General features: G+C 37.3%; 1 long non-coding RNA gene across 1 annotated transcript in view; it reads left to right on the top strand.

The window, feature by feature from the left end:
- The first annotated feature begins 292 nt into the window (after window positions 1-292).
- The window catches only part of LOC121859778, a 55569-nt gene continuing 33288 nt past the window's right edge, over window positions 293-22573 (top strand). Inside the window, exons 1-2 of the long non-coding RNA XR_006087711.1 lie at window positions 293-482; window positions 5814-5939. This is a non-coding gene — a long non-coding RNA (uncharacterized LOC121859778). The remainder of the gene's footprint in view (window positions 483-5813; window positions 5940-22573) is intronic.

The raw sequence follows: 22573 nt of genomic DNA, 5'->3' as shown, positions 1-22573 counted from the left end.
AACAAATAACAGAACCAATGCCCACGTACGATAAACATGAGTGGTGGATTTGGGAGTAGTCTCAGCAGACGAAATATGATCATTTCAAGATTAAACACCCTAGCATATTTCACCTGAGGATTAACAAACTACATTAATACTAAACTAACCTACTCTTACTAACCAACACCCAGGTAACATTAGGATGGTTATTCTTCAGGTGAAATAAACTGGGGTATCTAATTTTCAGGTGATCCAAAAAGCCTTTAGGTGTGTTTTCCTCTGACTGAGCTGACCGCCATCAAGAGGGAACACCTGCAGCACTCTTCACCATCACAATTTTACTTTAATTTTCACCAATCTAACTCGGACGTGCTTAAAAGCTAGTCCCACATGAACCAGTGTGCGTTGTTCATGATGCGCAGTAACAAGGTCAGGAGAGGAAGGTGAGGAGTTGCCCGTGACCGGTGTGAGGATCAACCCACAATGGCTGCCCTGATGCGGTGAGTCTACTAGAGGTTAAAACACAGTCCATTTAAAAATTTAAAAAACAGTGGAATTGTTACTGATAAGTTATTTAAATATTCATCAACTTCTTCTTGTTTACTGTAATATAACATTTTTGTTCATTATTAAAATTGTTGGAACAGAACATATAGATATGTTTAACGCATTTATATTGTCATTATAATACATCAAATTACAGACAGAGCAAATGTTATCTACCACTGCAATTTTCCTTTCACACACACACACACACACACACACACACACACACACACACAAAGAAATATACATGCACATTAATATAATAAAATTTTATGATATGCAATAAAAAATTATGTAATACACAAATGCATGAAAAGAAAATATTAATGACATTCACCAAACTGTACCAAAATGCACATGCCATGATTTCATGCACATAAACATGGTAGAACACGCACTCACATAATTACATGACATAAAGTGAACATAAAATGCTGTAATATGAAGCAAAATTATATAAATAATGCACATCCAGCAACATGCATTAAACATATGGATAAAGCATGCACTCAGGTACCTAACATCATGAAATTCCATAGATAACATATATAATACTACTATGAGGCCTATATGCAATCTTTCTTATATTCCATTCTACTAAATTAGATACTATAAAACATTGCATATATCATTTCACATTTGAAATACATGTTTGATTTTTGGTGAAGAGATTAATGTACAATATATTACATTTGTACACACTTTCAAGGTTCTGATATGGGCAAGCATAATTACAAAGCCTAGATCTACACGTTGTCCTGATAAACAATAATTATGTAGCCTTGTGAGACTCGGTGTTAGCAGGTAAAGGTTAGTGATAGTACACTGAGCTATACGCAGCTTTCTTCCGCTCCAGCTGAGGTACGAACAGTCGATCAGTTGACACTCCTGCCTAGTTACGCTTTTCCTGTACTTAAAGTTGTTTAAGTTTACCGAAAAGGTGGCATATATTTACTTGCCTCTATGATGAGGGAAGTAAAGCACTTTCTTTAAGGATACGGGTGAACGAGACGTGCGGTCAGTGAGGCAAGCTGGAGCCTCACCATGGAGCCACCAACTATCTTGGGTTTTTTTAAGCCACTGCCTACGTATTATTAAAAAAATAGAAGCATTACTGAACTATGTCTAATTTTAGCACGAACAAACCAGAGTGATCAGTGATGGTTGTTTTCATTCGCTAGAGCCGTTCACAGCTTCACTGAATGAAAACAAACCAGCCGCTGTGGACGTTAAGCAAATACCCGCGTGGCATAGGGGAACAAATTCCTTTTTCGTAAATTCCATTTTTTTTTTGCCAAAACCCATAGATAGCAATAACTTTATACTTTACGATTTCTTCTTAAAATATGCTGTACTCTTTTAAATGACTGTTAACATAATACAATTTATTTTTCTTAGAAATTTTTAACATGTGGACAGACTCCGTTAATATAATTATTATGAGCCAGTGTTTATGGAAAGTTTCGACGAAGGATCACTTCCTATTTCTCATTTAAAATAATTAACAAGAACAATACTACAACTGGTTGATTCTTGCATAAAATGGAACCCGCTCCTTCACACTGTAACTCGATATGCGTAGAGTACCTCATGCTTGCTTCACCACAGTATCTCTAAACATATGGGTTGACGTTCCGTGCTGGTTATCCACTATCTAATGTTATAAACCAACAATCTACCACACACGATGGTACCACATACCGAGGAACATAGTCTCTTATATTATTTGCCAAACATCTAACTCCGGGTGCTGTAGGCTGGACCTCAATATTCCTGAGTCGCTGATGTTTTAGTGTATTATTGTGCTTCAACAACAGCTTCTTAACCTGAATCACTCATCATCTCATATACGTACAGTACCTAGTCTTGGGCAGTACGATCATCGCTTTCTATACTCAGGACTCGGTGGCTCTAGCGTATATCAACTTTCTTTCGTGAGTTTTCGTTATAATTAGTTATTATTTCTAGTTATTATCACAAATTTAAATCAACCTATAGATATAAATACTTGACAATGTCTGATAAGTATACGCGACGTATATTCAATAAAATGATGGTAGGATTTAAAATACAGATAAAACCAAATTGTGTGTACAAGAATACCAACAATTTAAATCTTGACTAATACAGTAATCATGAACAGTAAAAGAAACGAACAATGGCTCCTCCCGCCTCTCTACCACCTCCCACCTCTCAAAATTGTTCAGCCAACTTGTGACAAAAGTAGTGTTTTTAAGTGGGTAAACTTTCTAGCTTGCTGCAGGAGCTCCCCAAGTTGTGTCATTATGATTTACTTCAACGAGGCTAGAGGCTATCTAAACCTGGAGTTTGTAGTGGTAAGAACCACCATCACGCTCCTCGGTCTTCTTTACACTATGGTTTGTAAATTGTCTTAATGTTGTGAGTTACGACCTGTGAGTGATGGGAATTGTTTACTTGAATTTACCTTTTGAGTTAAAACTGTCCGAACATTATGGCATATAAATCGAGCTTAAAAAATCGGAATATGTGCACAAGAATGTCTTTTTATTTGTGTGAATGTAATTGGCTCAAAATATTTTATATTAAATGTATAATTTGTTCAAGTATGTCGGACTATTGTGAGACATGAGTAGAAAGTGTAGACTCGATTAACGTTAGAGTTTTCAGGTGACCTCTGAGAGTAACTAGTAACTGTCGCTCGTAGCATCAGCTGGTTGGCTTGACTTGTTGACTTGAGGTCGTCAACATGTAAGGGGTGTTTGAAGATTTGATTTGTGCGTTAACCATTACGCGTTTAACCCTCACATCACCTTGTTGGGTTGTATTCTGTAGTTGGTTGTATTTTGTAATTACGGTTGTGGAATTATATCTATTATTTTTGGTGCTTAGTTGACTTTACTGGTTTCAGTTTGTGTCTACACTGTTTGATCTGCTTTTAACTTTAAGCTGTACAAATATCTTACCAATAAGATTGCTGAACATTAATAAATAAAACCATTTTATATTACACCCCAATACTGTAAAATGACGTAATGATTAGTCACATAGTTAGTTAGTTATGTGGTGTGGCCACTACCCCAGCAGCTGTGGGGTATAAACTAAGCGGTAGTCAGCACGGTGGATGCAGCAGAGAAGTGGCCATTCATCGTGAGGGCGGAGGGAGGTGTGTGTCTTCCCTGTGGCAGGTTGTGGCCACAGTGAGGTACCACCACTACCAGCCTAATACGTCTTCCTGTAGGAGGAGGACGTTAAGTGATGGGAGGCTGCAGGCGCTCATCATGGCACTTTACACTATTTACGTCACATACTATTAAGTGCACAATAAACACAAAGGGAGTTTCACAATCATTCTACATTACACGTTGTTACAAGCAAGACTTTATTATTTGGGTCGTGACTCATACAGTACACCCTGGGGGTAACAGTTGAGCATAACATTTGTTTAATGTTAAATTTTATTTTATAAACATTTCACTTCTATGATTTTGACGCCGAATAATGTGCTTAATGACACTTGAATTAAATCAACATCTCTTCATCAAAACTGTAATATACAGTTTTGAGAAAACCATAACATAACAATAACAAGATATCAAAACCTGTGGCACTGAACATTTTTTTCACGTCTTACAGATTCCGTGTTAAACAAAAATTAACTCGAATTTTATGTAACATTTTAATTATAAACTCGCCTGGTTTATACATTTTGCAAACGAAATTTATGAGGCTTTCAATTTGCGACTGGATGACAGGAAGTTACCAATTTAATGTGTATAATTTTGTTGTCATTTACCATACAGATATTATTAACACCAACATATTTATTACATGAGCTTTATAATGAAATGAATATGCACCATGAATATGATTTACGCCTTACACATCTACAGTACAGTTTATAAACATGTCCTCACTCTTGTAAACGACGGGTTATTAATATATAGCATGAATGAGATATATGTATAGATAAATAGTTTTCAGTGTTGCAGAATAACTGTAACCTGTAGCTAGTCCGATTGATTCTCTCAACTTAAAAATAAAATCTTAATTGGTAAATGAAACAAGAATACTGTAATTTATAACTTTAGTTGTTAGTTGACCCAATCCGTATACAGTATATGGTACAGTCAAACCGTGTAATCAGGTATTTCGCGAAATTACTGAAATTTTATAGTCAATTAACAAAATAATTGTTTCAAGCAGGTTAGGTTAGGTTAGCTTAGGTTAGGTTAGGTTAGGTTAAAGGTTAGGTTTAAGTCAGATTAGCTTAGGTTAGGTTAAGTTAGGTCCTACCCTTTATATTTAAGGCTTCCGCTTCTTCTAATTTTATAGTCAACTTTAAATGTCATTTATGGTCGGACAGTCCCAACTCAAAAGGTAAATTCAAGTAAACAATTCCCATCACTCACAGGTCGTAACTCACAACATTAAGACAATTTACAAACCATAATGTAAAGAAGACCGAGGAGCGTGATGGTGGTTCTTACCACTACAAACTCCAGGTTTAGATAGCCTCTAGCCTCGTTGAAATAAATCATAATGACACAACTTGGGAAGCTCCTGCAGCAAGCTAGAAAGTTTACCCACTTAAAAACACTACTTTTGTCACAAGTTGGCTGAACAATTTTGAGAGGTGGGAGGTGGTAGAGAGGCGGGAGGAGCCATTGTTCGTTTCTTTTACTGTTCATGATTACTGTATTAGTCAAGATTTAAATTGTTGGTATTCTTGTGAACAGTTCAGTTCTAATATTATCATTTCTTGTTCTAATCCTCTTATCTTTGTATCATTCTTCCTTCCGTTTATTGTATTTTCTGTCTTATAATAATCACACACTAAACATTTTAAACACATATTTCGTCAAAATATAACTGAATCGTTCTATCAGTTTCACTTTCCAGTATTACGATTAAAAGTTTTGAAACAACAACGAACTTTATGAACAATGGACATGTATATTTTTATTTTGGTTGAGGTCTTGTTATAATGCATTACTGTACTTCAGCAGCTCAGGTCTGTGAGTGCAAATATTAGTGTAATAATATCACTAGTCATCAACAGTTAAAGGTTAGGTGATTCATCTCTATGGTCATGATCTGTTTTTAGTCAATTTTATTGGTGTGTTTTGCCCAGTGGATTACAGTTTGGTCTAAGAGCTGTTTGGATCCTTAGTAAGAGATGAAAACTTTGACCTTCTGTTCTGTGTTGCTTTTGATGAAATTTTGGTTGAAAGTCTATTAGGATTTAATATATTCGAGGGTTGAGAAGACTTTAGTGTGAATCCATTACATGTATGTTGTTTCAGGCAGGGGGTCCACTGGTCCACAAGACTGGTCCACGTCGTACAGAAGACCGGTTCATGTGGTACAGAAGACTGGTCCACGTGGTACAGAATGCGTGTCGTCAGGGCGTCCTCTACCATAAGGTCAAGGTGAGCACTATTACTGTTATTATTATACTATATTGGACTAATTTGCTCACTCATATAGTTTGTATTACTAAAAGATTGATGTGACTGTGGTTGTTCTTGAAGGTAATAATAATGTAAGTGTGATGGACGACAGGTAATCATCCTGAGTTTATATTTATTTCCAGGTAAGTGTAAATTTATAGTTTCTTGAGGGACCGTATGTCTGTTACTTGTTTATATTAAATTCTACAGTATTTTCCCTTTTCTTGAAGATCTAATCCATCTTAAATGATGACAGCAGATAAACGTAGAGTCCACCAGTGTGATCTGTGTTCATATAAGCCTCTAGTGCTGCCACAATCATACTCAGAATGCTGTCCTTCTGTCGGGTTGTCTTATATTGTGTGAATCGCCCTCAGCTTGTGATGATTAATCTGTCTGTTTAATCGTCTTCAGGATAGAGGTGTTCCATAATGAGTGTCTGTGTACTTCTGTGCAGGTCTGTTACATCTTTCATTGATCTTGGCTCACCTGTATAGTGAGTCAGTTGTGTATTACAGTCATGTCGAGTGAGTCACTTGTGCAATACCCACATGCAGCCAGAGTTTTCTATGAGTGCAAAACTACGACCAGTCATCAGATTGTACCGAATAGATTATGTGACTCCCATAACGTTTAGTTCGTCACTGATAGCTGGTATAAGGTTCTCATATAGCACGCCTTGTAGTCTGTCCTTCCTAATGATGACTGGTAACTATAGGTGACATATCTGACCTCCCTGTCTTATTATTTCTATGTATCTTTGTTTCCATATTTTGACATATGTTGGGCAGTCTTGTGGCCTTTGTATACCAACATTGTTTACCTATCTTGTGCTTAATAATTATCTTGGTATGATTTGCTGCGTGACTCCTTCAGTGCGTTCCTCAGTTCTTTGTCCTGTTAGTCAGTGAACTAAATGTTAAGGAGGTAAATAGTGTTTTGTATTGCATCACCTCTCGAGGCTCGATGCTTGCCTTTAAGACTGACCTTCTGTATTGGTCATGGGGGATGATGTGTGCGAGACTGACCTTAGCTAACAATATCACTCCTGTTCACCTCTCCACAGTCAACAACTTTAAGTGTATCCGTGGCCAGTTGTTTAGCATTTGTTTTCGTATGACATCTTGAGATTCTTGATGACATAATGATACAGTTTATGTATGTTAGCGATTATAACGTGTATGAAATGTATATTATTGGTTATGATATATGCCGTATAGTGTATATTAGCGGTTCAAACACGTATATGCTGTATGATCGGTTATGTCATGTATTTTAACGGTTATGATATAAAGTATATAAACGGTCATTGATGTGCGTGCTCTCTTTAACTACCTGTGATGCGGTGTGTTGGTACACTGTTGGTCTGGACAGCCAGTATTGCCTTGTGGACCATCATCTTTATGTATTGCGCGACATTACAACAGTAGTGACGAGAGCTTGGCAGTTGTTTCCTTTGTCAGTAAAAATTATCGCGATACTGACTGATTATAATTATCAGACTCTAGTTATTTATCAAAGGTTAGAACTACAGTCAAGAATTGTAGTCAGGTATAATTACTTCCATGCCGAAATTAAAGATACCGGGGGGAAGATGTTCTTATAAAATATATGTAATGGAATGATAAATATTGTGAAGCAGCTCAGGGGACCGTACTTTATACTAGCTAGGCCGAGTGTCAGGCTACTGGTGTTACTACAGGCGGGGTGTGTTTTAGCCCCAGTCAGCTCTACACCCACCCAACACAGTACTTCACACACCCCCTATTAGTCCACTTTTTTGTTTAACTTACTTTCTATCGTATCGTGCTCACTTCTGAATTGTTATTTTCATGTACGGTCGACATCAAAATTTTTTTCTTTCCACCAACTCGTAGAGGCGTCGTCTTGTGAATTGACAGCAGATCAACCGTAGGTCCCCACACATACACAAACACTCCCACACATACACAAACACTCCCACACATACACAAACACCCCCATACAAACACAAACATACCCACATATAAACAAGCAGCCCCACACATAAACACGCTATCCCATACATAAACAAGCTGCCCCACACATAAACACGCTATCCCATACATAAACAAGCAGCCCCACACATAAACACGCTATCCCACACATAAACAAGCTGTCCCACACATACACACGCACCCTCCCTGAGTTACCACTGCTTTCTTCGAAGTTAACATGTACTTAAAGTGATCAATAAGCAGTGAACATGGAAGTCTAAATAGCGAACAAAAATGTCGCATTGAAAAAAAGAAAAAAAGAAACGAGATGCGTGCAGTAGCGAATGAAAATACCTCATTAGAAAACGAAGAAAAAATCCACTGAATACATTGTTGAGGTGGAGTACATTTATAAATATTAATCTGACTATATATTGCGTTTGTGAATTACTGTAGAGCTTTTCTATATAATTCATTTTTTATTGCTATTCTGAAATTTTCTTCAATATTTGCTTTAATTTCTTGGAGGTAAATACATATATGTCTTACCGCAGTTTTTACTTAGCAAGATTCTTTGGTGGCTCGGTTTGTATTACTCAGATATAATTACGCATAAAATATTACAATATTAATTCGGTTGAGGACATTACGAATTAATTGATGGCATATGTATCACGCAAATGAAAATGTCCTTAGTGACTAGGCTGGCAGAGGACTCGTCACCCTTATGCAGCTTAGTTTGATTGAGGCGAGTTGAAAACGTGACTTGACCCAATAAGGCTTTACGATTAATAAATTAGGTCTTTAGTGGAAAAAAAATGTACAGTACTTTTAAACTGACACGGTACAAGTGACCTACATTTTCTGTCATGTACTATACAATGCATTTGCAAAAAAAGTAAAAAAAAAGCCTTGGGAGCTTTTTATTGGCTTAGGAATATGTCTTAGTGCACTTGGTAGAGGATATTGAAGAACTTGTCGCTTTAGTAAATGTTTTGATCTGGTCCAGCTGTTCCTGGGTTAATTAAAAATTTCCCTAAAGTTTCGAGGATCATTAATGTTGTGGCCAAGGGAACGTAAAGGATTTATCAGAAACTTAGAAAATCCTCACTTAATCACTGTGCATCCTGATCTCAAGCGGGGAAATACTTAAGTTATTGGAGCCAAATATGACGTTCACCCCCGACAGACAGACAACCACACAATAGTTTCCTAATGGCTGGCTGGCCCTCCTCAACAAACAATTTTTTTTATTAATCAACAGTCCTGTAAAGACAAAGAGATAAGGCTTTCGTCTTCAGGTAACAGCATGCCACGTATGGGGGTTATGTACACTACAGTACACCGTTTAAATGTACGAGCTTTGGATGTGTGGCTAAAAACCTGAATTTATTAACCATTGGCACAATACATAATGCCCTTGCCGTGGCTATTGAAATTGAATCTCTTTTTCATTATTATTTTGTCTCTTTTTTCAGACAGGCAACCAATTTATATCCTGTGTTATGCACCAAATGTGATGGGGAAAACGGTATTGCTTGTACTCGGTTACAATAAAACGCAAACAATTAATGAGATAAAAGAAGAGATCTTTATCGTTTGCAATTTCAAGTCCCCAAAATAATTTTCTTAAATCTTCTTGTTTTTGAAGAGGATAAACAAGCTTCGAAAACTTTAAAGCCAGCGAGTCAGCGTCCTCAAGAGACCTGGGAAGCGTCAACCCCTTGTGAAAAATGTGAACCTCGTAAAATTGAGCAGATAGCTTGAAACTCTCGTGTGGCAGTGGTACGATTGATGTTGAAGCGGCACAACAAGGTGTATGTAAAGTATGAATTGTCTTTATGAAACAGTGGTTAATCTAAAGGTGAAATAAGCTGGGATGGCAAAGTGACAGGTGATCTAAAAATTTCCTGACAAGGTAGTTCAAGGGTAAAGGAGGTGTTATCTATGTACCCATAACAATAAAAACAGCTCTGGTAATAATGATGATATAAGACAATGTTGAACAATGAGTCTGTTAATGGTAGTGAGTCTATGGTAGGTGCTGTGAGATACTGGGACACCTGGAGTAGAGAAGAGCTCATGAGGCTTCAATAACCAAGAGCAAGTTTTTGAATAACGTAGTAATGAACAATGGATGGATACAGAAGGTAGGGAGAATATGTTTGGAAAAAAGATAGATATTATAAAAGAAAAGAAGAGAATAGAAAATAAATAGAATGTAAAGAAAATAGTTCCTGAAGTGAAAGAAGACTAGCAGAGTGAAGAATAACAAAAATGTCAAGGAAAATGGATCAGTTGGATGACTTGTTTACAGATGTAGTCGAAAAGCCGATGAAAACACTACGACGACAGGAAGAGTTCAGAAATGTATCAGTTACATAGCCAGTGTTTCAGACAACAAAGGCAAACCGAAGACAGAAATATAGGATTTTAAAAACTTCACCGACACTGCATTACCCGCCAGAAACTTCAACGAAAAGTCTTAAACATTAAAGCTTTTGAACTTTTTGCTGGAGATGCATCGTTTAATGTTAGATAGTTGTTTTGATCTGACAGTGTACGAGCTGGAATAACCCAGTTGTTGACGCTCAAAAGTAAATAAAACTACATTCTATTACTTTTAACTATAAACTTTCCAGCGTGTCATTTGATAAGTCGTAAAAGTTTTGTTGTACACCGGTAATTTTCGTGCTCTCCCTAGTTTAGTTCTGTAATGTAGTGTTCGTGCACTACCTACAATCTATTTTCCAAAACAGTATCCCTATATATTCTGTTTAGCATTATTACGGTATTTCTGTCAAAAAATTATATACTTTATCGAATTAAGTTAAGTTTTTATCTAAAATTCTAAAACAAATGTTACCAGCTTATTTTATTTATTTGTTTTAATATCATTCTTCATTATTCCCTTTTATTGGTATTTACGTTTATTCGTATCGTTTAAGTATTTGTAGTTTGTGATAAAAATTGTTCGGAGGGTAAAATTGTCATTGATTTTGTCGTCCATTTTACACATCTATTTTTAACATGTAAACTTTGCGACAGTGGGAAGATTTACGTTGTTCCGCCGTAGTGGTCTTCTGTACACATACGCATTATCTGAAGGTTAACTTTCCTGAAACATACATGGAAATGACTTATTATGGAAGAGAGGATACGATGGCTGAAGGAGAGGATACGATGGCTGAAGGAGAGGATACGATGGCTGAAGGAGAGGATACGATGGCTGAAGGAGAGGATACGATGGCTGAAGGAGAGGATACGATGGCTGAAGGAGAGGCTACGATGGCTGAAGGAGAGGATACGATGGCTGAAGGAGAGGATACGATGGCTGAAGGAGAGGATACGATGGCTGAAGGAGAGGATAAGATGGCTGGAGGAGAGGATACGATGGCTGAAGGAGAGGACACGATGGCTGAAGGAGAGGATACGATGGCTGAAGGAGAGGATACGATGGCTGAAGGAGAGGATACGATGGCTGAAGGAGAGGATACGATGGCTGAAGGAGAGGCTACGATGGCTGAAGGAGAGGATACGATGAAACTCCTCTTGGTAAATATGTGGAAATTACTGCTGCTATATTTTATTCATCTATATCATCATGGTCAGATTTCCATATTAGCTATAATCATGGAACCAAATATGCGTTGACAGCCTCCACAACCAACTTTGGTTTTATTCGTCTGCTCCTCTGCCTATTCCATTATCTATTTTTTCCACTTTCTTTACCTCAGCACCACCACTCCATCCAACACTAATTAGTGCGCAACTCTTCACATCCACTCCAATTTCCTCGCTAGAGAAAATTATTAATATTTTTAACACAGCAGTTGAATGTCAGAGCGCTCTAAGAGGACATGTGTTCGGTCTGTGAAATTATACATAATTTGAGTTTTTCTCTTCGTGTCTGTAGGGATTTTAAGCTACAGTCAAGATCTTAAGAGATGTCGCCGAAATATCCACGCATTTAATATTAATATATGCAATTAAATTTACATTCACATTAGACTAATCAGTGTGAGAAACATCTTGTGTTTTTTTACGAGATGTTTTACCAAGACTCGCTGAGACAACGACGTTTTTAGCCGACGACGCAACAAAATAAAACAGCATTGACTTTTCTAGCAGGTGTATTACGGATAGGGATATTATGTGTTCATATTACACATAACTATTATACATATTGTCATACATAACTTTATCGTATGCACGAATTTTGTACTTGAATTTACATCGGTATAATGTAAGTTAAAACAAAAAAGTTTAGAAGAGCGACTTGATTACGAAAAATGTACGTAATGAATGACGAATTAATTGGATAAATGAATAGATAAACAATTGGGTGGACATGAATGTTTCATACAACAAAAATATTTGGTGACTTTCAGGGAAAAATGTAACTGAACTATTTGTGAGAATAATCTCTTGTGTTTGAAATAACGAGCATTGTACGAGTTTCTGTAGGGGAGGGATCATGTTTCAGTATGGGTCTGTGTGTGTGGGTGGGTGCAAGTGGTGTATATGTATACGTATGGAGGTTGGGTTTTTGTGTGTATTTATATGTGCTGTTGTTTATTTGCGTCTGGAGCTACATATGCCAATTTCTGAATTCAGTTTAATATCAGGAAAGAGGCTATGACTTGTGCATAAATTAGATTATTTTTCAAATATGGTTAAAGTTAAAGTTCACAGCCCAGTGTTAACGTGAAAAACCCGCACCTCACACACACACACACACACACGCACACACACACACATGTAAGTGTATATTTTCAGCCACCGGCTGCAACTCTATTAATAAACCGTTTATTATTATTATTATTATTATTATTATTATTAGTATTATTATTATTATTATTATTATTATTATTATTATTACACACACACACATACATAACAATACCCCTCAGACAAAACATGCCTAGGGCTAAATATAAACAGACTGATTCACAAAAAGACTGACAAACAAAGGAATTTAACAGGTAAACATGCATACTAACAGAGGTGCAGATAACTGACAGACAGGGACAGATTAATTATCAGTCATATGAACACACAGACATTATAGTAATCACACGCAAGTACCCAGGCAGACGGGGGCAGTCAGTAGCCGAAGTAAAGAATTAGTTTTTTTTTTCTTTTTTTTTACGTGCATTAGCCCACCCGGCACATCAAGGCCAGGTGGGTGAAAATATAATAGTAATAATAATAATAATAATAATAATAATAATAATAATAATAATAATAATAATAATAATAATAATAATAATAATAATAATAATAAAGAGCCAAAAAGAAATACAAAATTAAAACAAATATCAATAGTAAGAAACAATATCTGTATGATGTGTTGTAAGAGAAACAATTGAGACCCTGCAATAGTGTGTAAATGAGGCAGAAAATACAGCATTTACCCGGGAAACAGACAGACAGACTCCTTGATGACCCATGAACCGAACACCGTCAGCTAAACATGACGGAAGCATGAGTAACTTTACGACAAACAGAAAAACAGACAGACAGGAAATATCAGTCATTCAGGTACCTAACGTATTATCGCACTCATTAAAATACTGATAGACAGAAAAAACAGACAGACTGATTGAGAAACAAACACATTTTATCACTCAGACAGATAGAGACAGACAGGCAGACAGTCAAGACACGTAGAGAGAGAGAGAGTGACGGATAGCCTCGCTTGTGTGTGTGTGTGTGTGTGTGTGTGTGTGTGTGTGTGTGTGTGTGTGTGTGTGTGCGCCTTGGGTAACTTCCACTTCATTTATTCTGTCTGTGCCCTTGCCATTTGAATGCTCTTTTCAATTATGACTCCAGCCTTCAGTTGTGCCTGAGGCCTTGGATATTATTAAGATGAAGCTACAAGATATGTTTTATGAACTTTATAAGCAGAAAATTGATGCTTTACTGTATGTACTCTCGTGACATAATTTTTTAAAAATTTTTTACGAGGAAAAAATTACAAAAGGATGCCTTTGAAGCTCACGAAGAAAACATTAAAGATTTTTTTTTGCTTAAGCTATAATGCGTTGTCCATTCTTTGAAGAAGTGTAATTATGATGTTAATGTATCGTAATGACAGATAATTAGCCACATTTTAGTGAGTTATAAACACGTGTTTATATATTAAGTTACAAGGGAATTAGTTTTTCCGTGTGTGCCGTTATACAGGATTATATATATATATAATATATATATATATATAAATATATATATATATATATATATATATATATATATATATATATATATATATATATATATATATATATATATATATATATATATATATATATATATAGAGAGAGAGAGAGAGAGAGAGAGAGAGAGAGAGAGAGAGAGAGAGAGAGAGAGCATACAGTACTTTTTATTGCGTTAAATAAGGGTAATCATCCAGTTAAGTCTTAAAAAATTAAACTGACGTTTTTATTAATTTAGGATAATTACGTTTTTATTGTTAAAACTTAATGAAAATTGTCACGTTGTATACTGTTATTATGTAACCAGAGTTTAGTGACACATATAAATGTGTCGAGCAATGAGAAGGCGGACAAGGTGGCCAGGGCCACTGTGTCCCGACCAGCCCCTTAGGATATACTTCCTAAGATTAGAGCTGCAGTTTGTAATGCCTGGTAGGGTTGTTGGGGTGCCATTGTTGACCCAAACAAACCTGGGACATTACAGCGGAGATTCGCCCCTGGACATAAAATACGAAGGTTACAGAGGTGGGAGACTGATCTAGTTAGGCTTTGCACTGAGACTGACACGTGGCCACTTGATGGCCCGAGAGACCCAGTCAGAATTCAATGATTGTCTGGTTCCCTTGACTATAAAACACTAATTGGGTGAGTGTCCCAGCCCTGGGGACCTGAGGAGGCGGCATCACTCCTGGACTAAGGGAGAAGATGGTAACTACCGCCTGTCCTTGGTTCTCGGGGCAGATGTCTTATGTCTAGAGGCTGGTGTTATTAGTTTTAACGAGGAAGCTGAACTCTTCCTGAATATATAACAGCTATTTTCTTGGTTATAATTTGATTTGTATGTACTAAAAGAAATGAATACGGCTTCAAAGTGTAACGGCGTCAGATGTGTTATATTAAAATAAATCATCACCTTAGTTAGGTAGGACTAGACTAAATTGGTAATGACGCTATTCATTTATAGTTGGTGTCACTAGTATGTTATTTTCTGATATAACATGTGTAACTATTAATATTTTGTAATCATCCCTATATATAAATGTGTGTGTGTGTGGTAAAGTGTCACTAAATACAATTGTCGAGCGAGTAGGAGCACTAACAGTCGTGTAATAAAAATCTAATGTGATAGTGTTAATCTTCTGCTTAAAAATTAAAAAATAAATAAAAAAAAACCGACAGTTCTTCACTTGGAAACTTGAAGACGAAACATTGTTATTGTAAGTGTCCTCAACTTAGTGAGTCAGTATCGTCGCTGCAAGAGAATACTGTAAAATACTTTATTGAGGCAGAGGTACGAATGCAGAATTAACAGTAAGAATAAAAATTGATGATCGGATTTCATGATATTTGTCGTAATGCTGCGGAACTTATAAGCAGAGCACGTAGAGGCAAACGCAGGCAGTAGAAGCAGACGCAAGCAGTAGAGGCAGACGCAAGCAGTAGAGACAGACGCAAGCAGTAGAGGCAGACGCAAGCAGTAGCAGAGGCAGACGCAAGCAGTAGAGGCAGACGCAAGCAGTAGAGGCAGACGCAAGCAGTAGACAGACGCAAGCAGTAGAGGCAGACGCAAGCAGTAGAGGCAGACGCAAGCAGTAGAGGCAGACGCAAGCAGTAGAGGCAGACGCAAGCAGTAGAGGCAGACACAAGTAGTAGAGGCAGTTATAAGCAGTAGAGACAGACGCAAGCAGGAAGTAGTTACGGGAAGTCACTAAAATGCTTGAGTGTGTGGCAAGTTGTATGGATCTTTACAATGGTTGTGTGAGATATTGACCAGCGCTCCATCTCCTCCAGCCTCTATAATAAAAGAGATGGTCTGTCTAGACCTAAGCTGCCATTATGCGTCTTGACTTAAGCTGCCGTTATATGTGTCTAGAATTAAGCTGCCATTATGTGTGTCTTGACTTAAGCTGCCATTTTATGCGTCTAGAATTAAGCTTACATTATGTGTCTAGACTTATGCTGCCATTATATGTGTCTAGACTTAAGCTGCCATTATGTATGTCTAGACTTAAGCTACCATTATATGTGTCAGTTTTAAGCTGCCATTATCTGTGACATTTGGGCTGCCATTCTCTGTGTCAGACTGAGCTGTCATTATAGAAGAGAAAGCCGAGAAGTTCTGCTTTAATCTGGTGACATATGTGCATCTAATTTTGCTGGGAAGACCACAAGTGAAGTCCAGCACAAGCATGATTTAAAATGCAGTATCACCTGACCTAACTCCAGCTAGCTCAGGGAGACGTAGTTTCTAGGTTGGACGTGGTGTAGGTGTGAGTTGTGCTGGGGTGTATACAACAACGAAAGGTTAACCAGGGATAGGGTGAAGAAAAATAGGTGATCTTAGAAAATAAATTAAGAATGGGGAAAACCTGTGCAGAGATATGTTGGTATGCCACCGAATTAAGATGTTATTCTATTGTTATTGTTTTTTCGTAAAGAATATCGTTAATTAAAGATGAAGGTATACCTGTTATGAGCGAACAGTCTCTGAGGAAGTTGATCTCTGGTCATTCCTGAGTGAAGAAATGATTGTTGGTGTCTCGATTATATTCATTATTTAACAAAACTTCGCGAAATATAGTGAACTTACGGTCATAACCACCAGCTTATTAGGGTGTTAGTTTTGTATCTCTAACTTACTGACTCTTGTTGCTATTGTCTGTAGTCTTTCAGGTGAGCTTAAGTGATGTGATGTTTCCCCCCGGTAGCTTATTGTGTTTCCATGAGGCTGGTCCAGGTGTGTGTAGCGATGATGATGAGGATTCCTAAGTTCTATGATCAGAGTATTACTGGGGAGGTTGTTATTTGAGTTAGTGCCTTAAAGGTGGTGGTAAATATATGTGATAGTATTTGGCTTAGATCGGTTTAAGGTTAAGATCGGTTTAAGATCAGGCTCTGTTTAAGGTCAAGATCGGTTTAAGATTAGGCTCTGTTTAAGGTCAAGATCGGTAGGTCGTTTAAGGTCAAGGTCGTAGGTTATTTGGAAAGGTTTTCAAGAACATGATTATCAATAGTGAAAACCAAAATCATATTAAGAGACAGAAACTTTTATGAAAACAATCAATATAATAAAGTGTGATTCTGATTGTCATTCGTAGGATGAACTGCAAAGGTCAAGTTCAGAACTACATTAATTGTCGGCTTTCAGGTGACGATTATTTTTCGACAAATTACTGAAATATTTGCTAAGTATGGATGATCTTTATTTAATCTGTTTATTTTTCTAATTATTTCACTTCTTGTACACATTAACAAGAGAAATGTTCAGTTTTAATACTGTTTAGTGTTCGATATTTAGTTATAATTTAATGAAAGAATAAACATAAGCATTTTTCAGCATTGTATAAATAGGTAATAGTATTTTTAGGAGAAGTCTCACGGTAATAAAGAGAATATATAAATGAATATCGGAGATGTGTGAATATTACCAACACTGATATAAAGTTGGTCTAAAAACTTCCTCTTCTTTAGAGTAAGGTAGTCAAATGGAGCACTAAAGTCTACATTTATCATCCAGGACTCCGGCGCTGTAAGGATCTCTCTGAATTCCTGGAAAAATTATGAAAATTGCTTCCTAACTCTGAGAGGATCACTTATAGAGTTCCTTCCACTTCTCATCAGAGTTAAGGAGAAGTGGAGGTTCTTATCCCCGGAGGAACACAACCCATACATGATCATTACCATTTGGAGGGATGAGGATGATAGGTATGAGGGAGGTGGAGAGACTCGCTCAGCGGCCCAGAACGAGAACAGGAAGAGTTTCTTATTGTATGGTGTTTCCCCTCAGATAACTTACACGTTTATTTACCTTAGACCGTATCCGCTTGTAATATAACCACATGAGACCTTGAGATGTATATATGTATAAGATATATGTAAGATAAAGCCATCATATAAAATTGAGAAACATTTTGTGGGGAAAGAGCTTATGTACAGTAAATCTATACCCAATGTACAATGAGGATGTAGTTCAGAAACAAAAGAGTGAACCGGATAGAAAACTACGGCTCTCTTACACCTGTGATCAGTAAATAGAAGGTAGAGTATTAGTTGAATCATAAAGGCTGTGGAGCGGGGGAATTATCAGAGGATCTTGTGTAACTGTTTACAAAATACGTGAGGCAGAAAAGTGGTTAACACTGCTGTTGTCTTACTTCAGGTCAGAAAGGCAAGAAACGGGTTTTAAAAGTATTTATCAAAAGAATTGGAACAAAACTCGACCACTAGGAACCGAGAGAAGAGGCGGGTTTATTTGTGGCCCCATAGATCACTTACTGTTTGTTAATGAGACGCGTTATGAAAGACCTTACTATTATTGATGACGAATATAAGTTGTTGATTCACTCTGATGTAAATGTATTTAGGAAGAAATTTATAAAGGTATTAATACAATGATCTCTCAACAACAAGGTCAATATTAAATGAAGTGTTTGAAATATTGAATCTTAAACAACGTCTCTTTCATTAATTACTTTTGTTTTTCTGGATAAAATATTTGGTCATGAGATCTGTCACTGGTAGAAACATAATTACATGAGTTGAATGAAACACGCAGAAGGGAGAGACTGAAAAGAAATTTGGCTGTTGTAATAAAACTTAACATCAACTGGTTCACAATTTCCCACACTATGAATGTCAAGAGTTTATACTAAGATAAAGTCTTGGAATATATTCATGGTTGTAAATTAAAGAGCGTTTAGTTGAATTCAAGAGTCTAAATAAACTAGAGATCCTTTAGAAAAATGCGTCATATTCTAAAACAACTCACCTGTAGTTCCTTGTAGGATAAGTGTTGGCCAGGGCGAGTTACGAGTGTTGAAACAAGGTAATTAAATGCACATAAGAGACGAAAAACTCAAGTTACTCAGAGAACAATGGATATATATATATATATATATATATATATATATATATATATATATATATATATATATATATATATATACACGCTAGATATAACACGTAGAGTCTAGTGAAGAAACGGGTGGATGAGATCTGTGACCAGTGACAGGAGATACTGTTGTGAGGGATAAGAATTGATATGGCAGCGGGCGCATCATACAACAGATCAACACTGCCTCGGGGAGATCCTCGTCTGAACTCCACCAAGGTGAAAAAAAAAGACCAGGAAAAATTTCTACCAATTGGAAAGATGAATTTGGAAAGTTTTGAGACGTTGTATGAGCAGGGAAGGAAGTCTCAAGGTATACAAGTTTGTAGTATATTTGGGGCGAGAGGGGGGTGGTTCTGCTGTGCGTCTTAATCCTGAGCAATATTCTCTTGCCCTCAGAATCCGAGACACATTTCCAATACTGTGTCCAGGTAAAATACATGTGGCCAGATACCTATTATTGGGTGCAACAGCCTCGGGAACATGGTCTTATTTGAACCAAAAATTGCATATTTACCTGTAATGTTCGTTCGTTACTAATGAGACTTATAACGAAAACTTCGATATACATTTTTAACGTAGAACTTTCATTAACGTTGCTTGATGTTTCATTCGTGTCACTTTATTTAACTTTTTATGCCTGTGTGTACTTACTGTATTATCTGGGTAAACTATATAAATAATTTATTGACTACATTCAGTATACAACGAGGCAGAAGTTTGGTTTATCTGACACATGATTGTGGTATAAATAATAATGTATGATTTTATACACTAATATATACATCATTCAATACGGAAAGTAATATATATACACGTACTGTATATGCCATGAGTCTCCCATGACAGTTGATGAGGCTAATGTTGAAGAAGTTTCTTTACCATCTCTTGGCATTGTTTCCTGGAGCGTCTTAGGACAACTTGAACCGCTTGTGAGACTTTGTGAAGCCCCACTGAGATACCTTTTTTGTGAGACTGTGAAGCGTTTATGAGAATTTGTGAGACTGAGAAACCATTCGTGGGAGTTTGTGAGACTAAAATATTTGTGAGAATTTGTGAGACTGAGAAACGTTCGTGGGAGTTTGTGAGACTAAAACATTTGTGAGAATTTGTGAGACTAAAGCATTTATGAGAACTGATGAGGCGCGGGGGAAAATTAGTGTAACTTTGTGAAGTGTTCGTAAGTAATGCGAAGTAAATGTGAGTGTATAATGAAGTGCTAAGGAGACGAATAATATACCCTGGGAACGAGTGGATGTGGATATGGATGCCGGTAAGAGGGGAAGAGAGAAGAGTAGGCGTGGTTATGAATGTGGATAAGTAATTCCTGGATAAGAAAGTCAGGACGTTGACAGTGGGTAGTGGATATTAAACCATTACGTGAATACAGTAGATAAAACATACTGTGGATGTTCAAATTAAAAACAGGTTATACTAAGTTATATTTTTGTACACAAGATATTAGGTAGACGAATAATTCCTGAATAGTGTCAACAAAAGAGATCTTATTTTGAACATCGTCCATTATATTATTACGACCCTCACATTTTAAACGACTATATACGAGGATGATAGTTATTTAGTGAATATTATATTAAAGGGGAAAACTACACAAACACACCCATTTATATAATATATATTTTAAGGTCAGCGGTAGTACGGGAAGAGTACCTGTATTGTATGATATTTGAAGTATATTACGTTATAAATATTATAAGGCGGTCGATAAAATATTTCATTGGTTCAAGTAAGTGTTGTTATTTGATATTTAAACTTACATGTATGAATATAATCTGTTCCGCTTATGCTCCCGCGCCGAGTTTATTCCCGTCGTGGAGAGCAAGAAAAGGAACACTTCTCAAACCGTCTCAGAATATAAGTCAAGTATTATTGCGTGTCGGCCGAAAGACAGGGAGACTCTACGACGTTCTTAAGGTCGAGAGTCGTATTTCCACAGTGGGAAATTCACGACCGAAACGACTGCAAGTCATCTTTCTTTCTTGCATTCAGAGCGCCTCAAACGCTTTCTTTGCCGAACATCAAGGCAAATCTCACAAGAGAAAAGCATTTGCATAGTTTAAAGCAAGTTTATAAAGTTTTGAAGATCTAGGCTGTTAAAGTTTTACTGGATAAACTTAGGGCAACTTTTCCTTTGGGAATAATGTCAGCTCACCCTCGCTAACTTGAACCCCGTCTTACTTATGAAAAGTGTAATCCAGTCATGAACTTGTTGTCTCGGCGACAGAGATGACGACGAGTAATGCGTCATGCCAAACTTTGTGAGGAACGACAGGGTTTGTTGCCGAGGACCAATTCTCAGGAAACGATCTTCTTAGGTAATTTACCGGACGGGTTGAGACCTTAAAAATGCTATCAGCAGTCCCATTATGCCATTCACATGCGGCGTGCGTCTTCCTGTAGACCTACCTGGGCCAGTTAGTCCTCCTCCCCTCCTGGCCATCCCATAACGTGTACCGCGGGAGGGGCGCTCTTACATAGTAACACCCCACTTAAAACACCTTTACTTTCCTTTTCCACGAGATACACACACACTCGTATATACCAACATAGGAATTACTTGGCAAACACTGTAGTGAATTTTAATGTGTTTAAGTAATATTAATGCGTTCGTTTGTACTGAGAGAGAGAGAGGGAGAGAGAGAGAGGGAGAGAGAGAGAGAGAGTATTGTTATTAGGTCCTGTATACATCCCACACCTTCCCCTAATCAGTGTTTGTGTCACCTGCTGCAGGAGTAAGACGACAATATGGTCATTATTGAACATCTTGACTTGGTTATCTCGTGGACTCTTAGTTATTTACCTACTGGATAATAATACAGGTGAAGGCGGCGCAACAAAAGTGATCTGAGCGGCCTGTCCAAGTTATCAAAGAGAGATGATGTTATCGTAAGCTGGAAGATACTCTAAGCTCCCGCCTGTGTGTGTGATGAATGCGATGAATAATTACTGAGGGTGTCGGAGAGAAGGGGAGAAGCCGTCTTGGTTCTTCTCGTTGTAGGGAAGAGGCTGTAAGGGGATTGTGTATACCTGTACGTGAGGGAGTTCATCTTTAATGTAGGCCCTGGGATAGTTTTGGTCTGAGGGAGTTTGTCTTACTTGTTGTTCTTTATGGGATTTATCATCGGGTAAATTTATCTTTGATTTTTCATGTTGTGTGTTTTAAGGAATCCTCTTTTTTCTCTTTCTCTGTGTCTCTATGATTGTCTATGGGGGATTTATCTCATTTTCTCTTCTGGTTTCTCTCTACTCCTAAACTAATTTTTATATCTCTCATGCAAGCGACTGATTAAAATATAGATTTAGTTCATTGAGTAGTAGTAGAGCCAAGCAGGAACCAAGGAACCGATATTTGTATGTGTGTGTTGGTGTAGACAGATGCACATGCGCACCTATACACAACACCCACACACACACACACACACACAAGCAGCAGGTGAGGCGGGGGTCAACACTGAAGCAATATAGCGTGTCGCCCTGTGGGCCAAAAGCCACTGAACCTTGATCTCGGGTGGCTGCTGTAGGTAACAC

Source organism: Homarus americanus, unplaced genomic scaffold (assembly GCF_018991925.1).
Source record: "Homarus americanus isolate GMGI-L3 unplaced genomic scaffold, GMGI_Hamer_2.0 scaffold27231, whole genome shotgun sequence".
In the NCBI taxonomy this organism is placed as follows: Eukaryota; Metazoa; Arthropoda; class Malacostraca; order Decapoda; family Nephropidae; genus Homarus; species Homarus americanus.
Note: the sequence above shows the minus strand (reverse complement) of the source record. Positions and strands in the feature narration are given on the sequence as shown.